This window comes from Panthera onca, chromosome C1 (assembly GCF_046562875.1).
Source record: "Panthera onca isolate mPanOnc1 chromosome C1, mPanOnc1 haplotype 2, whole genome shotgun sequence".
Classification (NCBI taxonomy): Eukaryota; Metazoa; Chordata; class Mammalia; order Carnivora; family Felidae; genus Panthera; species Panthera onca.
Genome location: NC_138346.1, coordinates 66,094,013 through 66,121,089, shown reverse-complemented (window position 1 = coordinate 66,121,089; position 27,077 = coordinate 66,094,013). Strand labels below are relative to the sequence as shown.

The 27,077-nt window shown below is 36.1% G+C and overlaps 1 pseudogene; it reads right to left on the bottom strand.

Annotated features, from left to right (window-relative positions):
- The window catches only part of LOC132670996 (DNA primase small subunit-like), a 67,013-nt pseudogene extending 50,787 nt beyond the window's left edge, over positions 1 to 16,226 (bottom strand).
- Between the last annotated feature and the right edge of the window lie 10,851 nt (positions 16,227 to 27,077).

Sequence of the window (27,077 nt, the reverse complement as noted above, 5' to 3'; positions counted from 1 at the left end):
ATAATTCCTTTTCTATATGCTCAATTTCGTTTGCTAATATTCCATTAAGAATCTTGCATCTATTCATTGCAGATAATTGATTTATAGTTTTTTTTTTTTTGTACTATACTTGTCTGATTTTGGTATTAGGGTAATACCAGCATCATAAAATTGAAAGATGTTCTCTTCTCTTGTATATCTTGGAAGAACCTATGCAGAATTGAAGTTAATTCTTTTTAAAACATTTGGTAAAATTTTCTAGTAAATTTATCTGTTCCATTTTCAAGTTTACTATTTATTTCCTCTGTTCCCTCCCTTTTCCTGCTGAGCTCATCAGCTGAGCTTTTGTTTTGGTTATTGTATTTTTCAGTCTAAAATTTACCTTTGGTTCTTCTTTATATCTTTGATTTATTTCCTGAGACTCTCTACTTCTTTTCAGGTATTTCTTATTTTTTTTAATTTTTTCAAATGTATTTGTAATTACTCATTATGGCTATTTTATGATGGCTGTTTTAAAATCCTTGTCATTTATGTCTAACATTTCTGTAACCTCAATGTTGATGGCTGTTAGTTATCATTCTCCATTCAATTTGACATTTTCGTGCTTCTTGGTTTGACAGGTGATTTTTGATTGGAAATTAGACATTTTGGGTACCATGTTACAAGAAAGTGGGTCTTATTTAAACATTTTGTTTTTCCTTGTTTCTTCTGACACTGTTGCTGCAGGAGAATGAAGATATTGAGTAACTACTGCCAAGGGGGTAAAAGTCCAGCTTTCCCACTGGTGGGTACAAGAGGCTCCTCCTTATGGTTTTGTGGAGTGGAAATTTCAGCACCTCGCTGGGCCTCTCCTGATCCCACCCTGCCTAGGAAGGGCATATGTGCCCTCTTGCCATTCTACATCTGGCCTCCACCAATGTGGGGTTGGGGACAGGGGGCTGTATTAATGCTGGGTGGCAAAAGCTGTCTCCACTAGGCCCCCTTTTACACCTTGTCACAGGAAAAGGAAGGCAGCCTCTTTAATGCTGGATGGGGGTGGATGCTCAGGTTCTCTCCAAGGTCTTCACTGACATCACAGGAGTTTTGGGAGGCTCATTAGTGCTTATTGGGGAATCTAAGCCTCAACCTTCGTTGACATGACCGCTGTCATGGGGTTGGGTGTATTGCTAACAGTCTGGTGAGGGTGGAAGTTGAGCCTTGCTTGGCTTTTGTTGGCATGACTATAGCTGGATCCTTTTTTGTTGTTTTGGCTGGATTAGAGAGGTTATTATCTCAAATTTTTCTTCCTCTACTGCCCCTTTCCTGTTTGTTTGATTTTGTTTTGTTTTATTTTGGCTGTTCGCTTTTCATTTTCAAGTTTCTGGCTTTTCTAATGCCATGTATGGGGTATAAAATGCAAAAAGAAACCCAAGAATCTTAATATCATGTCATCACTTAGGTCCCAGGGTCCTTAACCAGTCTGCCTTATCCCAACCTTTCAGTGTCTTCCTATGTTTATTTTATAAATAGTTTCATCATTTTAGTTGTACACAGAAGGAACAGTAGGTAAAGTAGTTCTACTCTGTCTTCCTTGAAGCAGAGGTAAAAATAAAATTCTATTTTTATATAACTGTTCTGTACAATTTAATAATTCCCTGCCTTTTTCTATGCTATTTTCTCTGTTTGTAATATATACCCAGCCACACCTCTCTGGCAAAGTGGCAAACTTCTCATCATTCTTCATGACAGAGCTGAAGAATTTCTATTTTGTTAAATCTTCCCTAACCTCCATTTCTCTGACTGCAGTCACTTATGCTATTGCTGCACTATATATAGCACTACATGAGCACACTAACCCCAGTTTATTTTAACTCTTTGTTGAAACAGCTGTCTTTCTTATTGTCTTCCGTTACAGAAGGGATGGTGCCTTGTTCATATTGTATGCAAAAAAAGGTACAGTGTCTGACAACACTATAAAAAACCCTGAATGTCTTTTATCTATCTCTCTCTCTTTTTTTTTTTAGAGAAAGACAGAGCAAGTGTGTGTGAGAGAGAGTGGGGGAGGGGCAGAGGAAGAGGGAGAGAGAGAATCTCAAGTGGGCTCCACACTGAAATAGAGAGTCAGACACTTAACCAACTGAGCTATCCAAGCGCCCCATGCTGAATGTGTTTTAAATAAGTGAATGGATATAGGGAATACGGAATATCAGGTTTTAACTGGAAAGTAAGACTAGGTTTTTTTTAGGAATATAGATTGCAACAATGGAAACAACACTTTAATAAATATGAAGTGAAGAGATGTGAATGAGTAATAATTAAATTTCATTTTATTGCTAATAGGTAGCTTTCTGGAAGACACAAAGTGAGAGATATGGGGGGAAAGAGATATGAAGTAAATGTAATAATTCTGGTTTTCCCACCTCTGTATTAGTGTTACTACAAAATAATCCATTTACTCCATCCACTTGAAGATCTTATTATCTCAGTTAAACTGAAAATTTCAGTTGGAAATGTGAATAAGGAAAGTTGATATGAGCTAAAAGGACATTAACTGCCATGCATCTTAATGATGAGTTTTCATTTGTTTAATAAATTTAAATAATATATATGTACGTTAATCATATATTGCTCTCTTATGCATCTAGCAGGATATTGATAGCTGTAGTAAAATTTCAGACTACGATTAATTAAACTAGCTGTTGGTAAATGGTAAGTGACAATTTGTGCTGATTTTAGGGGAAATGAGGGTTTGTTAAATGATAGATTTCTTTCAGGTCAGCCTAAATATCATTAATGAAATTAAAAGCTCAGTGGTCTGTGTTTTTATGAATCTTCCAAGTGATGCATCCATGTTTACAGACCATTGAATTAGAACACACTGTTTATATTAATACATTAAGTAGGAAAACCCTGAAATCATTCCAATGAACATTTCCTTTAGTAAAGTCTTTTAAATTTTTTTTTAAACAGAAGCTTTGTTGAGATAAAAGTCACATACCATGCGTCACCGATTTAAAAGAATAAGTCAGTAGATTTTAGTATATTTATAGACTTGTACAACTATAATTAGAGTCTAAGTTTAAAACATTGTAATGCTGTCCCAAAGAAACCCCAGACCCATTGACTGTAATTCCCCATTCCATCTCCACTTAGCCCTAGGCAAATCCAAGTCTACTTTCTGTCTGTATATATTTGCTTATTTTGGACGTCATATACGTGGAATCATACAATGCGTAATATTTTGTGACTGGCTTCTTTTACATATCATGACGTTTTTAAGACTTAACCATGTTATAACATGCATCACTACTTTATTACTTGTATTGCTGAATAATATTCCATTGCATGGATATACCACATTTTGATTATCTTTTCATCAGTTGATGGACATTTGGGTTGTTTTACCTTTTGACTATTATGAATAATGCCGTTATCAACATTTATGTAAGATATTTTTATGAACATAGATTTTCATTTTTCTAAGGAATAAATTAAGGAGTGAAATGTTGGGTCAGTGGGAGCTTTATATGTAACCTTTTGAGGAACTGCCCGATCATAGTCTAAAGGCCTGCACCATTTTATATTCTCACCAACAGTGTATTAAGGTTCTAATTTCTTTTTTTTTAATTGTTTCTAATGTTTATTTTCTATTTATATTGAGAGAGAGAGAGACAGAGAGACAGAGTGTGATAAGGGGAGGGGCAGAGAGACAGAGACAGAATCTGAAGGAGGCTCCAGGCTCCAAGCTGTGACCTGTGAACTGTCAGCACAGAGCCTGAGTGGGGCTCAAACTCATGAGCAGTGAGATCATGACCTTAGCCAAAGTTGGATGCTTAACCGACTGAGCCACCCAGGTGCCCCTAAGGTTCTAACTTCATCACATCCTGTCAACATTGTTATTTGTCTTTTTGATTATAGGCATCCTAATGGGTATGAAGAGTTATCTCATTACAGTTATAATTTGCATTTTCTTGATGACAAATAGTGGTAGGATGAATGATGATGGTGGCCAAAAGAAAACTATGTCTGAATGCCTGGACCTTGTAGAGATGTTACTTTATATGGCAAAAGGGACTTTGTGGATATAAGTTAAGGATCTTGAGATGGGGAAATTATCCCAAGTTATCCGGGAAATACCAGTGTACTTATAAGGGCCTTCAAAGAGGGAACAAAAAGGTTAAAGTCAGAAAAAAGATGTGTCAACAAAAGTAGAAGTTGAACTGATGCAGTTGGAAGATGGAGGAAGGGGACGTGAGCCAAGAATGTACATGGGTTCTGGAAGCTGGAAAGGGAAAAAAAAAGTTTTTCTTTTATGAATCCTCCAGGAGAAATGCAGCCTGCTACCGCTTTGATATTAGAATTTTGACCTCTAGAATTATAAGAGATATTTGAGTGATACAGTCTTCTAGTTATGGAATAAATAATTCATGGGAATAAAAAGCAAAGTGTAAGGAATACAGTCAATGATGTTGTAATAAAAAGTAACGGGACAGATGGTAGCCACACTTGGGGTGAAAATAATATAATGTACAAACTTGTCAAATACACTAAGTTGTACACCTGAAACTAACGTAACATCGTGTGTCAACTATACTCCAAAAAAAAAAAAAAAAAAGAAAGGAGAGAGAGAGAGAGAGAGAGACATTCCAATTAATTGTAATGTATGGATCTTATTTTGATCTAGATTAAAACAAAATATAAAAATAAATGATAAATTGGAGGAGTCAGTTAAGCATCTGACTCTTGATTTCAGCTCACGTTACTGTGAGTTTGAGCTCTGCATTAGGCTCTGAGCTGACAATGTGGAGCCTGGTTGGGATTCTGTCTCTCCTTCTCTCTCTGCTCCTCCCCTGATTGTGCTCTCTCTCTTCTCTCTCCAAATAAATAAATAAACATAAAAAATAAATGAGAATAAATCAAAGAAAAAAACCAGTTCTCATTTTGTCTTGTTAAAGAAAGAGGTGAAGGAAAAAAAGAATGAAAAAGAAACTTACAAACTCCAAGATATTATACAAATGCTCATTAAAATAGTGAAATCTAAAACAAACAAACAAAAAACTCTAAAAAGCTTAATAAATATAAGTAGATAAATTGTATTATGGGTATACAAAAACAGCTGAGAAGCAGTATGGTATAATGAATTGTTAAAATGTTCAGGAATTTGAAAAAGAGTACCTGGCTTCAAATTCTACCCTTAGTTAATATCCACATGTGTTTCTAAGACTTTACCTTTTTATCTCTGAAATGGAGTTGAAATGTGTTTTAATGAGATTTATATGTGATAATGTATACAGTGTGCTTGTGATGGTCCCTGCCATACATTAATTGTTTAATAAATGTTATTTATCATCATCATTGTTATTTATATTGTCATTATTAGGTAATGCTAATGTAATGATAAAATAAATAAAACATATTACAATAAAATTGTATGATGACCCCCCAAAAAGAGAGAAATTAAAAAAAAATTAATGTTTATTTATTTTTGGGAGACAGAGAGACAGAGCATAAGTAGGGGAGGGGCAGAGAGAGATGGAGATACAGAATCCAGAGCAGGTTCCAGGCTCTGAGTTGTCAGCACAGAGCTCTACATGGGCCTCGAACTCATGGACCTTGAACTCATAGATCAGACTGGGAGATCATGACCTGAGCTGAAGTCAGATGCTGAACTGACTGGGCTACCCAGGCACCCCCCAGTTTTTTTTAATGTTATTATCTTTATATTTGAGAGAAAGAGACAGAGACAGAGACAGTGCACCAGCTAGGGAGGGGCAGAGAGAGTTGGAGACAGAATCTGAAGCAGACTCCAGGCTCTGAGCTATTGGCACAGAGCCCAATGCGGGGCTCAAATTCATGAGCCATGAGATTATGACCTGAGGCCAAAGTCAGATGGCTAACTGCCTGAGCCATCCAGGCGCCCCTGTATGCCTTGTGAATTTTTTTTTAACTAAATATTTAAATATTATAATGTAGCAACACCAGAAATCAGATTCTATACTTTCACTAGGGTTTGTGGCTTTTTTGAGAATTGAAAGCTGAGTAGTCCATTTGTTTAGTGACTTACTATTTTCACAGAGATTTTATTCCTTCTATTGTGGTCACTGAAGTCTGTTCTTAGCTTGTGTTGAGCTAGTGTTTTGACAGAGATTTTCTTGAACACCAACACCTAAAATAAATGTAGTCCCTCTCCCTCCTCCCCTAGTTTTTTGCGGACTGACTCTGTGCAAAGCCATGCTTCTCCTGAGCCTAGGTAAAAGCTTAGAGTTATCTCAGATATTTCTGAGCATGCATCTTGCCCTGGGCATATGGATGGCTTTCCGAATTCCCCCGTATGAGTGTGTGCTTTTGAATGCCCAATTTCCCAAAGAAACTCTTTCCTGTGCTTTTAGTCCCAGGCCTGAGGCAGTTTGGGAGGACTGTAATAATTTGCTGCAGACTGTATCCATTTTAGAGTGTTTTTTTGAGCAATTACCCACTTTCCAAGCTGGGTGTGTTTCTAGGTGAAACGGAGACAAGTGTCTTGTCAATTCTTCAGAGAGCCCTCTCACTAACCAGAGTCCTGGTCAGAACAGGTGTACACAAAAACTTATGAGTCAGGTCTGTTCACTTCCACCACAACCTGGGACTGGGGTCCCACACTTGACTACAAAACTTCTATCTTCCCGATTCTTGCTGAGCCAGGGACTGGTGGGGCAAGGGCAAGTTATTCCTCCATTTTAAAGTTGGTTTGTCTTGATTTAGCATTTCTTGGCTGCTGCAAAGCTTTGTTTTCCAGAGTTCTGACAAAGTTGGTCTTAATATATTCTGCTTTTTGATCTGTTGGGGGACAGAAGCTTGGAGCTTCCTATTCCACTGTTTTCCTAACATCATGCATCACATTTTAGTTGTGACCCTGATGATTAAAGGTGTTCTTCTAGAAGTTTCTTGTTTCTTGTTTTATGTATTATGTTTCTGTCTTATGATTCATTTGACTTAATTTTGGTATATGGTGCAAAGTATGTATCAACGTTTGATCTTTTGCATTTGGGTTGCATTCACCACTTGTTGAAAAAACTGTTTCCCTTACCCCTTTTTCAAAAATTAGGTGTTCATGTCTATTTACATGTCTCTTTGTTCTGTTTCGTTGACCCATCTGTCTTTTTTTATGGCAGTACCACATAGTCATAATTACTGTAGCTGTTATCATCACTATATTTAAATCAAGTAGTTTTAGTAATCAAAATTTCCTCTTTTTTTTTAGTAGAATTTATTTTTTAGAGCAGTTTTAGGTTCATAGCCAAGTTGAGTGGAAAGTATAGAGATGTTCCTTATGCCCCCTACCCCAATATATGAATAGCCTTCCCACATTATTAACATCCCCCACAAAAGTGATACATTTATTACAATATATGAACCAACATTGACACATCATTATGACCTAGAGTGCATAGTTTACATTAGGATTCACTCTTTGCACATTATATGGGTTTAGAAAAATTTATAATGACATTTATATACCATTACAGTGTCATTCCATTGCCCTAAAAATCCTCTTATTTTTCAAGGTTCTACTGTAGGTTATTTGCATTTCCATTTAATTTTAAAATTGGCTTTTTAAAATTTCTACAAAGTTATCTGCTGGGATTTTGGTTAGGATTCTATTTAATCTGTTGGTCAATTTGGGGGAAAATGATATCTTAATATTAAGTCTTTTTGCTTATAGAATTGGTGTATCTTCATTTACTTAGGCAGTCCTTAACTTCTTTCAGCAATGTTTGGTAGATATTAGTATATAGGTTTGTCAGATTGATTCTTGTGTTCCATAATTTTGATGCCATGGATTTTATAATTTCAATTTTCAGTTGTCAGTCTATTATATAGAAATACAAATAACTTTTCTGTATCAATCTTGTATCCTAAAATCTTGCTAAATTCACGTATTAATTCTAGTAAGTTTCTTATAGATTTCATATGATTTGTTACAAAAATGATGAGGTTATCTACAAATAAAGGCATTTTTACTTCTTCATTTCTAATCAATTTCTCTCTCTTTCTTTCTTTTATTTTTTGGTCTTATTGAGCTAACAGTATATTTTATTTTAACTGGATGGACAGATCTAACCATATTCATATGAGAATCAAACATGAATATGCATCTATATTGAGGTTCCAAAGGAAAAAAAATGGGTAATATTGCATATCTCCTAAAAATATCAAATTGGTAGGAAGAGGGATTTGAGTTTTCACTTTTTAAAGCATTTGTAAGTTGCATGTATAATCAAAATAGGAAAACCTTATTTTTCAATGTTAATCAGTCTTGGGAGCAAGGAATTCTTGTCCATACCTTCAGAACATTTCCAGAATCAGACTACTCTCCACTTTCCATCATTTCTAACAATCATCTCCTACTTGGACTATTTCATTGGTCTCCTAACTGGTCTCCTTGTCTCCATTCATTATTGTTTATAGCTTATTCTCCATGACAGCATCCAGAGAAATCCTTTCAGAATGTTATTGAGACCATGTTACTCTCATTAAAATACTTTAATAGCTGCCCTTTTTACTTACAGTAAAATCCAGTGGCCTTAGCGTGGTCATTAAAAGTACAAATATGATCTGGTTCCCAGTCATGTTTTTGACTATGTCGCCTACCACTTACCTCTGTTTCAGTTACAATAGCCTTATTTTTGTTTCTTGAATACAACACTAACATTTTCATTTCAGGGTCTGCGTTTGCTGTTCCTTCTTCCTGGAATGCTTTTAAGTCAGATATCTAAATGACTTGCTCTATCATTACATTTATGTTTGTTCAAATACCGCCTCACCTGAGAGGCCATATCGAAATACCCAGCATGAGACGTACAATTCTCTATGTTATTTAACCCTGTTTGCTTCTTTCTGTTTTCTCCTTTGTACCATTTACTTCCTGTCTTGGTTTATTTCAATTTATTTGTTTTATTATTTGTCTCCCACAACTAGATTGTAGGTTGTGTGATAATAGGGATGGTGTTTTGTTTACTGCTATATCCTAGTGCTTAGAATCATGCTGGCATAGAGAGGGTATTCAATGTATATTATTGAATGATGATTAGTTTTTAACAAATAAGTTAATGTTACCATCCATACTGGCCTACATATACTGAAGTGCTGGCAAGTGATAAGCTAGCCATTGTGATTTCCTAAGGAATGAGTAGCTCTTTTTGATACTATATTTATGAACTAGTCAACATAAGAATCCAAATCTACTGTAACATATCAGGTTTTCATGCTTCCACAAGTTACACTAAATTTAATGTTTGGTCTCAAATCATAAGACTACTTTAAGATCTATTCCTTGCCACAGTGAATTATTTAACTAACTTTTGTATGAGTTTCTTCCTTCATTTACCCTTACACTTTCAACCATAAACATGAATCACTGATTAAAATGAGGATCATGAAACTGGCGAATATACTCAAGATAATAAACAAAATTTAGAAGAACCACAAGCTGAGGGTGCCTGGGTGACTCAGTCGGTTAAGTGTCCAACTTCAGCTTGGGTCATGATCTCATGGTTTGTGGGTTCGAGCCCCACATCAGGCTCTGCGCTGACAGCTCAGAGCCTGGAGCCTGCTTTGGATTCTGTGTCTCCTCTCTCTGCCCCTCACCACCCTCACAAAAATAAATAAAACATTAAAAAATAAAAATAAAAAAGAAGAACCACAAGTCTTCCAGGTATATGAAAAGATTTGGCCTCATCTACGAGACTACTTTGACACAAAGAAGGCAGCATTTTTCTAACTATGAATAATAAATCAGTAAGAGTTGTCATGGAATCTTTTTAAAAAAATTTTAATGTCTATTTATTTTTGAGAGAGATCAAGAGTGAGTGGGGGAGGGGCAGAGAGAGAGAGAGAGAGAGAGAAAGATACAGAATCTGAAGCAGACTTCAGGCTCTGAGCTGTCAGCATAGAGCCTAACGCGGGGCTCGAACTCACAAACTGGGAGATCATGATCTGAGCCAAAGTCAGATGTTTAACCCACTGAACCACCCAGGCACCCGTATGGAATCTTAATATATCCACAGTTGCTGCCTCATATATGGATTTTATTCTTGTGAAATTACAAACAATTCTAAATATTTCAGCCTTTTCTTTGATAAAAACCAGAGCAACAGTTTTATGTAAATATTGCATTTGCAACGTGCATCATGTCTGGAAGAAAATCTCAAAAATTTCTTGCAAGTGGAAAGAGAAAATTCTTGGTGAGGAGCAATATAATTTAAAATAAAAACAAACAAATGAGGGGCACCTGGGTGGCTCAGTCAGTTAAGCCTCTGACTCTTGATTGGCTCAGGTCATGATCTCATGGTTCATGAGTTGGAGCCCTGCCTCAGGTTCTGTGCTGACAGCACAGAGCCTGCTTGGATTTCTCTTTCTCCTTCTTTCTCTGCCCCTTCCCCATTTGCATGTGTGCATGTGCTGTCTCTGTCTCTGTCTCTGTCTCTTTCTGTCAAAATAAAAAAAATAAACATTAAAAAAATAATAAACAGACAAAAATCTTGCTTGATGCTTCTTCCTTCAAAATAAGTTTCAAGAGTCACCTTCAATGGGGTGCCTGAGTGGTTCAGTCGGTTAAGCGGCCGACTTCAGCTCAGGTCATGATCTCAGGGTTGTGAGCTCGAGTCCCACGTCAGGCTCTGTGCTGACAGCCTGGAACCTGCTTTGGATTCTGTGTCCCCCCCCACCTCTCCTTGCCCCTCCCCCACTCATGCTCTGTCTCCCTTGTCTCTCAAAAGTAAATAAATGTTAAAAAAAATTTAAAAAAAGAATCACCTTCGAAGTTGAAGTTCTTGTAATAGAAAATTTATGAAGCCCTTTCCTGTCATTATAGTTAAACCTTTTTAAAGGCAAAAATGTTACACAGCTAAAAAAAGTTTCCCCTATTTTCTATGTTTTTTCACAGTTAATTCTGAAGCTTAGAAGTATTTATATATCAAAAGCAGGACACCCCACTGCTAAACATTATAATGATATTAATTAAAATAGACACAATATGTAACTATTTTTCTATTCAAAAAATTGAATCTAGCTGCTTCTATATTAAGCCATCAAAAAAAAACCACAAAATAAAATAAACATAAAAATAGAAAAAAGCAAACACAGTTTTGTCCCCTATTTCAAATTACTTCTGTCCACATTTCCTCTTTATCCTCATTAATCTATTATCTCTTTGGTTGGCAAGCAGTGTATCTTATTCTTACTTATGCATTCATGTCCCTATGTATCAACTTCCTTATTTCCCAGGACATAGAAGAGAATTTTACATTTTAATATTTGAATAGTTATATATTTTATTTTTAAACCCACATTCCACAAATAGATTTCTGTGGTTCGTGGATTTGATGTATGATGAAGCCAATAAAGGACTGTCTCAGAATGAACAATATATCAATGGCCTCATGACAGCTAGATAGATTAATTCAAATTAATACCAAAATAGACCATGATATATCAGTTTTCCAATAGTACTTTATCTTCTCACTTCTCACATAGTGGAAATAGGAATTCCCACTATGCAGTGTGGATAATATTTAGAAACCTTTGAGTTCTCAAGTTTGAGTGACTTGTATAAATAAAATCCGTGACAACACCTGTCAGAAAAAACAGAATCATATTACCTTTATTTTTGTGACAAAGGGACCTTTTTAGGAGACATCAGCATAAGTGGTAAAGAACTGTTAGACATTTTCTTAAGCTGAAGTGATAAAATTTCTACTTTGAAGTTTTCAGATATAGAAGTCCAAAGTTCAATTTTCAGGAGAAATTAATTTTTCACATTCTGGCATCAAGAGTACACAGTCTTGATGTCTATCTGTGATTAGATTAGAGGGAAAGCCACAAGACAAAGGCAAGCTCAGGAATAATTTAAAAGACCCAGTCTCTGATTTCCCAAATACTTGAGGGGGAAAAAAAATGGAGAGAAATTTCTACATGGAAAACCCTGTCATATTTAGAAAAACTACTTTCAGTCAATAATTTAGATGCCTTCAGGAAAAATTAATATAAAACTGTTTAAACAATAAACCTGATATTAATTGTTGGCTAAAATAAATAACAGTAAGTTCAATGTCTCTCGCTGTTTTTCCCAGTAACTCTTTTGGCTCTGCCTTTTCTATGTGTTGGTTGGTTTCATCAGTGAGGCTGTTATTAAGATCATGGAATCAGTCCCAGGCTTTGGATCAATTCATAACAATAAAAGAGAATGGACAAATAGTCATTTAAAGAATTAATTCTAGAAGATAAAAGAATAATTGTATCATAGTTTCCTGAAAACTTCTCACATCCCATTGATCCAAACTGGCTAACATGTCCATTCTTAAACCAATCACTGATGAGGAAGGAAGGATTACTACCTGTTCATTTGGGCCCAAGTTAGCTTTTGGAGGTGAGGGAGGCCTCTTCTGATGCACCGGGGATATATGAGGAAAGATAGCTATAACAAACAAAAAAGGAACCGTGCTCAAAATGAGATGAAAAGGAGGAATGAGTAAAATTTCTACACTCAAGTTTTGATATATAAAAGTCAAATACATGATAATGTACACTATAATCATGTATATATTATTAATGACTATATAAAAATACATTTTCATATTATTGATGCAAATAGATTAATTTTTTTTAGAACTGCATCTCACAGATAAAATTTCAGCTTGTGTATAATACTGGGTTGTTTTGGTCAATAATTTTGTTCCCATTACAGAATCAGATTGCTATAAAGATGACAAAATTTCCTGTTATTCCAAACCAAAAGAAAAGATGGCTAAAACATTTTTAAGCTAGCCAATAAAATAATTAATTGAAATCTTCCTTATTTTATATGTTCTTCATATATTATGAAATCCAACCCAACTCCCCAAAGATTAAATGTATATCCATTCGGGTCCATTAGTAACTCAGCTCCATTTAGCATTGAAGATTAGAGTCCTTCCACCTATAGATTTTGTTATTTTCAGTTCTAAATCCATTAATACATCAGAATCCCATTTCTTCTAGCAAGTAAGATTTAGAATATTAAATGAATGCTCCATGGAAAGTACATGTTGTGTTTGACTCACATGCTGTAGTAGTTGGAGACATATTTGGGCCCCTAAACTCCAACTTTCCCACTTCTTCAGCACACTGTACACTTTGCCATTTGTTAGAAGAGAACATAGGTCTTTTGGCCATGTGTTTCCAGTTAAGGATAAAAAAAAAAAATATAAAGGAATATGCCTTCTAGTACCTTCTTTGACAGTTGACTAATCCAAGTTCTGCTATAACAAAGAAAAAAAAGAAGGCATTGTAATTAGTGTTTTTTTTTTAAAACTCTTCTTTGATTAATAAAACAAGTTTCTCCAGTGCTAATTCTGCCAGAGTTTTGGAAGTCAGGTGATCTCAGACTCCCATCTCTCTTGCGGCACATTTGTTGCTAATTTCTTCCTAAACTTAATGTTGAGGGGCAGTAGTCATTTTTGAATGTTCAAACATTTGGCACCTATTTTGAGGGCTAAATCCACATTTCCATTTTTGCTATTCTAGTTGCAAGTAAGAAAAATTTAGACCTGTCAATGCCCACACAGCAATGGCAAAGAAGGAATGCTTATGGGGAGCAGGGAAGCTAAGAAGGAGTGCCATGCTTACAACTGGTATATTTTTATTTTTCAGTATCACATTATAAAATTTAATTGTGAATTTCCATTCTTATTTGAAGGACAAGTAAGTTGGGGCTGTTTCTCTTGTGCTGGAAGGAGAACGCCCTGCATGGCTCCACGCTGTTCCTGATTCTTACTGTTTTTCTGTAATCACCTGTGATTTCTCCTTTAAGTCCCACCATTTATTGCCATTTATTACAAGTTCACCAGTAGATTTTCAAGTAAAATAGAGGTCTTAGTAGTTATTCTAATATTGCCATTATTGCATTTATTGCCATTTATTCCAAGTTCACCTTTTATTGTTTAGGACTCCATCTGCCTCACCTTTGCTTGGTTATTTTTTACTGTGAGACTGTACCTTATTCTTGAGTCACAATGACTGTTGGCAAACTGGTCTTGCTTTATCCTGGGTAGATAATAGCATTTCAGTTTACAGAGAATCAAATCCTGTAATTCTGCTTCCCATACCCTAAAACCCTTTTTTGTTCCCCTACCAATTATAGGGAAATTTGGGGCTATGGACATCATAAAGCAGGGCAAAATTTTCTTTATACTCTTAGATTCTGGTAATTGTATATATCAAGTGATGCCAGATCTAAAGATAGAGTAATTCTTCTATTCTCAATTCTACCCCCACTCTGGTCCAAAGTTTAAGTCAACAGAATATCTTGTGGTTTAGGTTATAGTATTTAGAACAATCCCCTGTATTTGCAGGGCATTTAAATGTAGGTAGCAGGTCCAACCTGTCTCATTAAGAAACTGGATAAAGTCAAATTCAGCTCCAAAAGTTTCTACATTTTTTGTCCGAACACAAATACGATCTTACTGGTATCTTAACAACAAACGTGAGTTTCAGTATTACTTTCAATTTGATATATTGTTTAGGGTGTTGCCAGCTGCTAATCAATTAAACCCTAAAACTTAGTAGTTTATCACTCTAGAAGTCTTTTACTCATGTTATATCCAAAAACGTGTGTTTGGTGGCCAGGCTTGCATGAGGCAGTTCAAAGATTCAGGCTCCTTCTATGTTATGATACTGCCATCATGTATAGTTGTGGATACTTTTCCAGCTGGAGAACAAAAAAATTCATAACATCTACCTGTTTCATTCACATTTTAGACTAGATGTGACACAAGACACTTCTGCTTATATTCTTTGGGTCCCAAGAGAAATGGAGACTTGAAAATGTAGTCCTTGGTGGGGCAGCCCCTTTCCAGAAATCAGTCTTTTCTTTAAATTTTTTTTTTTTTTTAACGTTTATTTATTTTTGAGACAGAGAGAGACAGAGCATGAATGGGGGAGGGTCAGAGAGAGGGAGACACAGAATCTGAAACAGGCTCCGGGCTCTGAGCTGTCAGCACAGGGGCCCGATGCGGGGCTCGAACTCACGGACCGCGAGATCGTGACCTGAGCCGAAGTCGGCGCTCAACCGACTGAGCCACCCAGGCGCCCCAAAATCAGTCTTTTCTAATGAAAGGGGAACACAAATTGTTAGAGGACCAATAGCTGCTGGCCAAAAACAGTGATATTACTAATAAGAGAGGTCTTAGTAGTTATTCTAAGAAAGCACACTCATCTTGGAAAATATTTCATAACTCCAAAGAAGTAAGATTTATAGCTTTAAGCACTTGGATACTTTAGCTTCTATCACAAACCAAAGAACAAAAAAGATGCTGAGAAACTCTATTTTACTTGAAAATCTACTTTTTAATGAAAACCCAGACTTCTAGTCATTCTGGCAGTGTGAGTAGTCCAGTGAAACCCACAAATAATGATTATAAATATTTAAAAAAATTTAAACAATCTCAATTGTTTGAAATAGACATAAAACAAGCAGGAAGGGGGGTGCCTTTCAAAGAATGCTGTGATAAGAATTATACTCTTTATAAGTATACTTTAAGTATACTTTATAAGTAAGTATACCTTATAAGTAAGTATAAGTATACTTTATAAGTATACTCTTTATAAGTATGTGACTTTTCTCTTTTGTCTCAGAATACTATCTTGTCTTCTACCCCAGTGCTCAGCTCTAATAGTAGAAAAGCATAGGTTTACCCCCTCAAGGTTGGAGTGGACAAAATTGGAGGTTGATAGAATATCTGGAAGCCACAGAGCCACATAAGTAGTAACTTGTCAGATCTTGATATAATTTAAGCTATATATGCATAAGGAAGTGTGCCAATTATCCATTTATTGCTTCTCAGCTCCAAATTCATGTTTTATTGTCTGTTCTACAACAATGGACGCGGGCCCTATGAATAAATATTTTGTTTTCCATCTGAGAACAGCATTATTAGCAGAGGGCACTGGGCTGGCATTGAAGAAGGGAGGAGTTATACTTCCTGGTCCTGGTGTGCTCTCAGTCAGCCTCTTGCACAGCTTCCCAGGCTCACTCTATGTCCTGCAGCATGAATGGTACCTGTGGTGCTCCATTCCTGCAGTGGATGGCACTTGAAGCCAGCATTTACCTCAGCATCCCTCTCAGGCAGATAGATTGCAGTGAAACACCTACCCATGGGAAGCTTTAGGCATTCTAGAGGGTGGGTTTCTGGCAAGTTCTTCATATACAGTACCACAGTGACTTTCTCTATCATCCAGCGCACCACAGCCATGTGTCTCACAGCAAGATCTCCATCTCAGCCCTGGGACCTCTTCTTTGGACCTAAGATGTTAAGATATGATTTCTTGTCAAAGCTTGTCTTTTCCTGCACAAAACCCCTGTAACATTTTTACACATATCTGTAGGAAAACGAGACAGGGGCTGGAGAAAATTCATACAAGGCTGGTGTGGAGGAGTTTGTAAGTGTGTTCTAGGAATCTTTGAAAAGTCACACTGCTATGAGATTTTTGAAAAGAAGACATGTGGGTCAAACTGCAGACTTTCAGTTAAAATTGAAAAACTTTAGAACAAGCCATCTGAAAGGGGGTGAGGGTTAAGTTCATAATTTTCCTCTTTTTAAAATTATGTTTTGTAGAAAGTATCTAAAATGAAATTTTGGAATTTAACTCCTTGTGAAATGACTTGAAAGAAATGGTGTATTTTCTGTGTTTCAACTAATAAGGTTATGATGATGACTGATTAGTTCAATTTGATGAGATCAACTGTTTTTAGGAAAATCCGTTAAAAAGTGCTCACTTCATCTCAGATACAAGGAGGCAGTGTCACTTGAAGTTCAGCTAGTGTTGGGGATAGGGATGGAAGTAGGAGTAGGGTACAGCTGGGTATTCTCAAATCCAGTTATCCTTAATAGGTGAGATTCCTGTTCTGTAGCATTTGAGTCTGTAGAGACCCTTGCCTGTGCAACAGAGAAACACAGGGGGAAGAAACCTGATTATTCACATTTAGGATTGTTAGGTGTCTTAGAGTGTCTTCAGGAAGTGGAATAAAATCCATTATATCTGATTTTACTCAAATGTGCCTTTTTTTTCTTTTTCTTTTCCCTATAGCCAACTTGTGTAGAAAACCTTGGCATAGGAGGTTGGCCATTGTAAATGGAATTTGTCTTTTTTTCTTACAGCTATTAAAGTCACCTAATGAAAAACTGTATTTTTTTTTTTTAAATAATACTGTTTGAGGATATTTAGACAGTTTTAAGATTAAACTATATCTACAATTTTATTTTTATTTAACTTTAAAAGTTCTAATTCTTTAACTGACTTAGCAAATATCTTGTACTTTTCTAAAAAATAATGTCTTAGATTCTAAGATGTTTTGTAATAATAATAACAATAATAATTTCAGAAGGAAAAGAATTTGTATACTGGAGTTGAAGAAGTAAGTGAATGTAAAGTGGAAGGTGATGGCCAAGTTTCCCACTCTTGGAAAGGGAAAGCACAGGCTAGAATGAGCTGTGCAGAACTGGACTAGAGGTAGAGACATCAGTATGAACTTGTGATTAACCTAATACAGATGAATGGATACAGAAATAATTAGAGATACATGTGTATACATTTCCTAGGTCGGTCTGCTTAGAGGGCCAGGGAGCAGTGATAGCATATTAGTAGTAAGCATACCAAGTACCTAGATCATGGTTTCCTTTGATCAAAGACTCAGGGCTCCTTGGAGAAATGACTGATTATAGGGGTGAAGCAGGCAAAACATAAGATAAAGCTGGAACACTTTATAGTACCAGAAAATAAGGAAGTGCTCGAAAATGGGGGCATGTCAAAGGGACTCAGGAGCCAAACTGAAAGAGCTCCGAAGACTCAGTGTTGGAACTTGAGCAACAAAATAAAACTATAGTATCACATTATAATCCAACTTATAAAATAAGTATCCATGAATACAGAGTGATATAACTAAATGACTGAATAAATAAATAAATGGGGGAGAAGAGACAAACATCCCCTCTAGGACACAGAGCTTAATCACCTCCTCTCTGACCCTCCTTTGCACTTAGTTACTTTCTTCCAGAGACTAGAATATGAAAGGGGGGAAAGTAACTTTACTTTGGAGAAACATGACAAAGTCTACCTTGGCCGGGTGCAAGGTAAAGATCATTAGTGTAAGTCATGTTGATGTATCTTTCATATGATACGATGAGAGAAAAGTTCTAGTTTATAAAATTTATTGCATGGAGCCATGAGTTTAGGGTCTTTCAGATACCCCAATCAGCAGATGTGGAGGATACAAAAGATACAGTAATTCATTATAAAGTAATATTATAGAATGTCAAGGGCATATATACCCACAGGTGTGTGTGTATATATATATGTAATTTGATTTATCTAATACATTTAAATCAAACAGTGCTTTGAATACCTCAAGATAAGTTGCATTATTAAATCTGCTATTAGAGAGATTGGATTATTTCCCAATTCCTCAATATCTTCATTCATTGTGCTCTTTTTTATATCCTATGTAACTGTCATGATTTAGCTATGATATCTTCCTAGAAGAGCCCTTGAACAATTTTTGTGATGTGTTTTCTGGAAAAGAATTCTTAAAATAAGTTTAATAAGATTTATTATGTTTCTTCTGAAATTTCTGGATAAGAATATGTTACAGTAAAAAGAATTTAAAACAGAGCATTAAGCCTTTGGAAGGTGGCTGATCCAATTTAAGACCGATTAGACTCATATTTCAAAAAGACACAGGAAGAACTTTCTGAGGTCAAAGTCATGGGTAAGTTCTTTTGTAAAAGCCTCAATTTCTACCATTAGTAGGTTGGAAGGAAGCTTGTTTAGCCAACAGGTTTTCATGTCAGCTCTAGAATTGAATGCATCTTCTTCATGTACTGTCTATGTGATCTTTTGCCAAAGAAGCTTTTTTTTAATCTCTGATTTTTCATATAAAATGGGAAAATAATAGTAATTGCCATATCAGGCTAATGAATGAATCAAAGGAAATGATTAATGTGTCAGCACAGTGCTTAGCACATAAGAAACACTTCAAAATATAATGCCTATAATTACTAAATGTCCATGATTCTTTTTCCCAAAACTACAACACTTAGCCTCTTCTTAGCCTCTACAACACTTAGCCTCCATTGTTTTGCGTAAGTAAGTAAGTAAGTGGTGTTATATGCTGGGATCACACCATTCATTAACTAAGGGGAACTGATAAGGGACATAAACTCTCAGGAACTTCTCAGTGGCTGATGGCGAAGCTATGTCAGTACCATGAGGGTAGTCACTGAAAAGAGACTACAGGTACTGAGTCCCTGAACTGTTGTATTCAAAAGCATTTCATAGACTTTCTTTTTTTTTTTTTCCTCTTAAGTAAACTAGGAAGGCTAGAGGGATTAAAGTTGACCAATTTAATTACCTTCTCCCAGATCAGATAAGGCTCTGATAAAGTAGTTTCCCTTGAGGCAGGTCTCTTTGACCTTGAGCCTATTTCAAAATGGCTACTTTCCCATCTTCCTGTCTGAAGCACTGGTCAGGTTTCTCCAGTCCTCACCATAAGAACCTGGAGTTTCTTCAGGTTAAACCTGTGAAAATGTAGGGGCTCCCCTAGGAGTAGGCATTAAACCAGGAGGTTTTAATGCTCAAGCCATTCCACACTCAGCCTCCAGCAATTAGTCAATTACTACCTGAGTGTTCCTACAAGTTATGGCTCTAGCTAGTAAACTGACCTCAGCTGTTACTCTTTATATTTACTTGTCTCTCCAGTTTTTAAGGAAGCAGTTTGGCCGGTGGGAGCTCAGTTCCCGGATGGATCTAAGAAGAGGTGTTGGCTTTCAGGTCATGCAGTGGTGACTTTCAAGCTTTTTATGTCCCAGAACTAAAACTGTAAGTTCTGATATTTTTTATTATTTTGCTTTGCAGCTTTCTTGACAATGCTAATACTGTACATTCAAAACATAAATGTATACAAATTAAGCTTGTTCTTACAAATTAAGATTATTTTCTTTTGTTTTTTAAATGCTTATTTTCTTTTGGAGAGAGAAGGCAGGGGAGGAGCAGAGAGAGAGGGACAGAGGATCCGAAGTGGGATCCCCGCTAACACTAGTGAGCCTAATGTGGGCCTCAAACTCAAGAACAGTGAGATCCTGCCATGAGTCGAAGTTGGATGCTCAACTGACTGAGCCATCTGGAGATTGTTTTCTTATTCTGAGTTCAAGCTAAGATAAGTATTTTTTTAGTCTTTCTTGGCCTTAATGTATTTTCTAGTTCCTTTTGTTTTCCTGAGTGTGTTGTCTTGTACAATCATGGTTTTATTCAGAGTTCTCAATTCCAGTGGCTTGTGTTGTTTTAGTCCAAGACCTTATCTTTATCCTCTAAAGGTAACTGAGACAAGCAAAAACCCTTAGGCACAGATTTTTAACCATTCTAATTTCCTGACCCTACTTCATCTTTCCCCCTTACAATGTTGCAAGTTCAGATTTAAAAGTCATTCGTTATTTTTATTTTTTATTTATATATTTATTTAGAGAGAGAGGAGGGGCAGAAAGAGAGTGAGAGGAAGGGGCAGGACAGAGAGAATTCCCCGAACCCGGGGCTCAAACTCTGGAATCAAGAGATCATAACGTGATCTGAACTCAAGAGTCGGATGCTTAACCGACTAAGCCACGCAGGTGTCCCTCGCTTTGTTTTTAATCCAAAACATCCATGTATTTTTGTTTTTTGTTTTTTTTTTTTTTTTGCAGGCATGTTTTCAGTTTCTTCTTACTGACTTGTGAGGCAGTTTCAGACTAGATACCTGAAACAACTATATTGTGGAAAGTTCAAATCACAAAATAAGTGATTCTTGGATCACTGTGATGTTGTAGCAATTACTCATTAATAGGAGTTATTCACTCTACATGTGCCAGGCATGTAGAATGCAATGAGCAAGATATCATTAAGTTCTATTTCCCCTAAGGTGTATCTATTTAAAAAAAGTGTTGGGGAGAAAAAAAATTTCCCTTCAATTCTACATCCTTTGTCTTGTCTAGTAAAGTTGATGTAAGATTGACTAATAAGAGAAAAATATAAGACTCAAAAATGAGTCTGAAAGAAGTGACCAAAGCAGGAAACTTTTATACCTTTTGGATAAAGAAACAGTAAGTGTGAAGAAGTGACAAGGTAAAGAGGTTGGGGCTTGTAAATTAGAGAAGAAGTAACCAGGCTGTTTATAAAGTCTTCTTGGCCCTGAATTTCTTATTTCAGGTGATAAGGATACCTTCTGCCCTCCTGGTACAGGGAGGATACCTTTCATACGGAAGACTGATATTTCTTGCTTTCAGGGGGTCAATGGAGGGTCAGAGTGTCCTTGCACTGGCTGTTTCTCAAGTGACTTTAACCTAATATGCCAAAATGCCATATTTGGGGGTGGCAAAAGAAAAGTAACTCTCCTCTTTCAACAGAAAGAGACAAATTAATAAACATGAAAAGCAAAAAGCTAGAGGCACAAGTGTGGAGTGATAACACAGTGAAGGGAGAACACCTACATAGACCTCACTGGGTAAACATAGTTGGGGACAGCTTCAGGGAGAACCTGAAGAGTACCTAGAAATGTTCTGGATGAAAAATGGTATGTAGGGTTTTCCAGTAGTCAGAAACAATATAAGCATAGATAACAAGGGGAAGTAAATAAATTTCAGTGACTGGCCTGCTATGTTGGTGGAAGATGAGGGTATGGGAGAAAATGTATGAAATCAGACCACATGATGGCTTTTATGTCAAAATGAGTCTGGATTGTATTTTGAAGATGAATAGGAAATGTTGGAGTATCTTAAGCAGAAGAATAGGAGCACGGAGTGAATTGTACTTTAGAAAAACCACAATTGGGGCGCCTGGGTGGCGCAGTCGGTTAAGCCTCCGACTTCAGCCAGGTCACGATCTCGCGGTCCGTGAGTTCGAGCCCCGCGTCGGGCTCTGGGCTGATGGCTCAGAGCCTGGAGCCTGTTTCCGATTCTGTGTCTCCCTCTCTCTCTGCCCCTCCCCCTTTCATGCTCTGTCTCTCTCTGTCCCAAAAATAAATAAAAAACATTGAAAAAAAAAAAAAGAAAAAAAAAGAAAAACCACAATAGACATACAGAGCAGTGGTTCTCAAAACTCAGCATATGTCAGAATCTCCTGGAGAGTTTGTTGAAACCAGATCTCTGGGCACAAACTCCCTAGCGTTTCTGTTTCTAAATCCAGGTGAGGGGCACTGAGGATTTGCATTTTTAACAAGTTCCCAGGTGATGGTGATACTGCTGGTCTGATGATGCACTGAAAATCACTGTGGAGGCTGGGTAAAATGAATTGAAGGACAGGCATGATAACAAGGCCAGTTAGCTAATGTGAAAGCAATAAAATCAGCCAGGCACCAGCAAAATGAAACAAAACTGGCAGCACTAGGATTATTGACTTAATGTAGTTATATTTTAGTAAATAGGCAAATTTGAAATCTCCTAATTGATCACTGGGACTCGCTTCTCTCTTTCCTCTCCTTTCATGCATTCTCTTCCTCCTTCCCTAATGAGTCTATCATGCTGTGAAGTATCTTGATAGAGGTCCAGGAAGAAGTAAACATAAACAAAATAAATAGAAGAAACAAGATCAATAGGGTTACTAAATAATTCTCCAACTTTAATGATTTGGTATTTTATGGTACAATTTCTTACATTCTTATGAGCCATCATAATTTTAAGTTCTAAGTCTTTCTTACATCCTAATCTGGCTTAGAATAAATGATAGGAGAAAAGACCAACAAATCAAAGAAATTGGGAAGAAAGCAAGCATGCCAGGTCATGGTACATGAAAAAGGGGAAAAACAAAAACTGAAAGAGGAAAAATGAACCCCCCCCCCAAAAAAAAAAAACCCAAAATTTTTAGGTACAATAATTTATCGTTAGTTCAATAAGTATGAATGGGGATGAGGTTAAGGCATTTATGCTGTATATTCTCCTACCCCTAACCTTCCAGTGAGTGGGGGTAGCTTTGCTCTTATAGTTATGTTTTGCTTTGTATAATAGGGTTTTGAAGAGGCAAATGTACAAACTGAAAACTTCTCCCAGTATGTAAAACCACTTGTTTTACTAGTTATCAAGTGAAGATTGCACATGGTTTTATTTTAGGTTAAAGTGGAAGGTTAAACTAAAGGAGAAAAATAATCTGGTGTTACAACGTCTGACATTCAGGTCAACAGGGTAGAGATTTCTATAGTAGTATTTTTTGGGTTTTATTGCTCTGAAAAGGTGGTTTGGCCCTGTGTATTAGTGTATTTTTTGGATATAATATACCTACTATATTTGATTCCAGGGGCAGAAATACAAAGTATCCATTCTTTCTGGCTTTTAAATTGGTGGATGTGTTTCCTTGGCAACTATCATCCTGCACGGTAGTGGCAGGATGTTATGAAACACGGGGCCCAGTTGGATACACCAGTTGTTTGGGAATGTATGTTTGGTTTGCTGCACTTTATGGGATGAGGAAATAAGGTACTTTATCTCTGTGAAATTAACCTTTATAAAAATCTCGAGGCATAACTTTTCCTTGGTTACTCAGCCCTCTTTATTGAACTATCATTGTGATTGCTTTATAATTTTGAAAATCTTGTCACCCATCACAGGTGACCTATCTCCAACCTTAAACTGTCTGGGACATTCTTAACCTCCCCAACTTTCTGCAAAGATTCTTTCCTCAACTCTATATAAATTGCTTTATAGCCACTTCCCTCACAGTTCTATTTTGGTGCTTTTTCCTTCCTGTTCCCATAATACCTTATATATTTTATTGGTGAAAAGATTATAAATTCTCCAAAGGTTAAGAACTATTGTACACTTCGTTCTGTATCTCCATGAATCTGAATGCATTTATTAGATTATTCTAATCTCTTCTTCAGAAGCCCTTGTTTCTTCTTTACAATGTTTTTTAAAATTTTATTTATTTGAGAGAGATGCAGAGAAAGAATCCCAAGCAGGCCCCATGCGGTCAGCACAGAGCCCAGTGTGGGGCTCTATCCCACACCCTGGAGTCATGACCTGAGCCAAAAAATCAAGAGTGGAACACTTAACCGACTGAGCCACCCAGGTGCCCCCTTTATTCTCTTACTGCGAAATCTCCTTTTATCATCCTACCAAGAGATATGTTCTGCATAATCTTAAACTGTCTTGGGATTGTTTTATAGAACTCTTATCTGTAAATCATGTATCCAAAATAAAATGGCCACCACAGGAAGGTGATAGGTTTTGAGATAACAGGAGAAGTGCAGTAGGTGAGCTAGAAATCACAATTTCTTCTCGTTGATACTAAAAATACAGAACCTTTTCTTATAAAACAGTTCTATATCAAAATGAACAATAAAGGTTCGATGTCCTCGTGGTACTTGACTAAACACAAAATGTTTAGAGAGGTATTTCTTTAAAAGCACGTTTATATTAGGACCTGGAATACAAATGTATCTTTTTATCACTTGTATTTCCAGAAATTACCATTAAAATAACTTTTATCTTCTCCATATTCTAAATCACAGGAAACTATTAAAACTGTTCATAGTGCAACCTGCAGTGTCTTATTGACGCATACTGGCTTATTCTAATGTACTCGTTATTGGCCTGTTGGTTGAAATGTAAGGTTTCTTAAAGATCTTTGTGTCTGTATTGAGGGTCTTAGCCTTTGGACTGCACAGCTTGTCTTCTGGTTTTATAATGCAGCCTATTTCTAGGTCTTGAATAATGTAAAATGCAGACAAGTTACTTTAAAAAGAGTCTTGCCTTTTTGTAGCAGCTGCTGCTACTGCTGGCATCATTGTTATTCATGTACAAGGATGTAGCTGAAAAGACCAATTCATGATCAAGCCAAGAATAACTGAATCAAAAAGGTATTAGGGGGAAATTTAATCATAAAATGTAAAAATAATTCTTTGGGAAAGCAGTAAAATCTTTGAGTACTTATTCTAAAATGTAGATTACTGTATTAGCTGTTAAAATACTGATTTTCTTTTTACTTTGGCATTTTCTCTTTTCTTGGCTATTGTGATTTTGCTAAAGTTAACAATGAAAATCCTATAGCCAATGAGTTGAAAATTCTAAGACACTGAAACTACAACCATATTTTTTTTCTTGAAGCCAATAGCATAGCAGCAAGTTAACATTCCCCCATTAGCTAGATTCTGGATAATGGTACACTGTAGACCTGCTGTGAGGAACAGATGTTGGCAGATGTTTAACCTTTTGTGAAATGAAGCAGATTTTACAACTGTTATGCATCTGAATTAAAATTGTGGGGGTATTTGGCCCAGTTCCCAAAGTTTCTCAATGATTTTACTCAACAGACTAGTTTCAGTTACATTGGTTATAGAAGTGGCTAACATGAAGAGTGGTTGTCGAACATAAGATCATGTTTATGCAGAAGGTGAAATAAAAATAATTTTTTTGTAACATAAATTTAGGTGGGGTGCATCATTAATATATGGCATAGAATCTGTCTCATTTATCTTATAGAGTCACCAGATGGTTTGACTTGTGCCAGGTCATTCCCAGTAGCCTCCATTTACTATAAAGTGTTGCAAAGGAGAATTTTACTATTGATGCTGTCAATTGCATCCAATGAAACCAAATCATAAGAAAATTAAGATGTACCTGTAAAGAAATCATTTTCCTGTTTCAGAACAGAATGTTCATGGATTTGAGAAATAAGGGAAGAAATATATATGTGGCTATTGATAGTAATAAAGGAAAAGATTATAGCACTTCAGTAGGTAAAGTTGACACATTATATAATTTATATTCTAGTCCAGTCATCTGCAGGTGAGAAATAGCCAACACCTTGAATGACATTTTCTGCCCTTAGTTATATTCATGTGTTTCGAGGTGAGAAATGACATTTTAGATACCATTTCATAAAATTCTAAGTAGATATTAAGACCTTCAAGGGCATTTAATGAAATACTTTATTTCTTTGGAAACATGGAGGAATGGGGAAATTAATAAACCTAGTTTCTACTTAAGGTCAAAATTACTCACATTTTTTTTAAAGGAAAGGGACATGTTATTTATATATATTTATACATATTATATATTTAGTATACATAATTAGTATATATAGTATATATACTAATATGTATATATTAGTATTTATAATGTATATATATTTATATATATATATATAAATCCATTTATATCTACTTCTGAATATGTGGCCATTATTCACATCCATAACTACTGACAAAATAGAACTGTATATTATCTACCCTTTTATGCAATCTTGTAAGTGTGGCAAACAGAGTCCCACAGTTTGAGCACTGTATATGTTCTTCAAGACATGCTGTCATTCTCAATTTGTTTATGGGATGGCAGAGCTGTGTTAATCCTGAGTACACGCCTTGTCATTGACAATAACAATTCAGGTGCCTTTTATTGAACATGAATTCTATTTTGGTTGCTTTATATTCAGTTTTCTGATTTTGTTTTTCAGATGAAGAAACTAAAGAAATAAAGTTTAGTGACTTGTTGAAATTCACCTAGCCATTTAGTATCTGAGCTGTATATTTGAACCCAGGCCGATGACACTCAACTCAGCTCATTCTACCATACCACTCTAACTCTTCTCATGGTGCCTTTATAATGAAAGAAGAATGGTCATTTTTCCACTTAGATAGTAGTATATCTAAAGGAGAACTTGAGGGTAAGCAAAACTGGGAGGTAGGCAAACTTTTACTTCATATTTCCCATCTCTACCTTCTATGTAAATATCATGCCACTTTTTTGTCTCCAAACATCTTGGGCTTACGTGGAAACTCTGTGACCCAGGCTCCTTGACTTCAGGGTGCCATCATGGTGCCCTCTCTTGGCAATAACATTTAGTATTTGTCTGTTGTCTCTTCAGAAACTTTGTTCTCTTGATAAACTTTACCCCTTCCATGACAGGCAACTATGAGAATTGCACTCCAATTTCTAAGGTGACAGTTGACAAATTAATCCTCATATAAGGGCTAATAACTATTACAGCTTAAGGGCTATGTAAGCTTTCAACAGGCATATATGCATTGTAACAGCTATTTAAAAATGGTATAACCTTTTAATGATGGGATACGTGAGACTGTAGCAAGG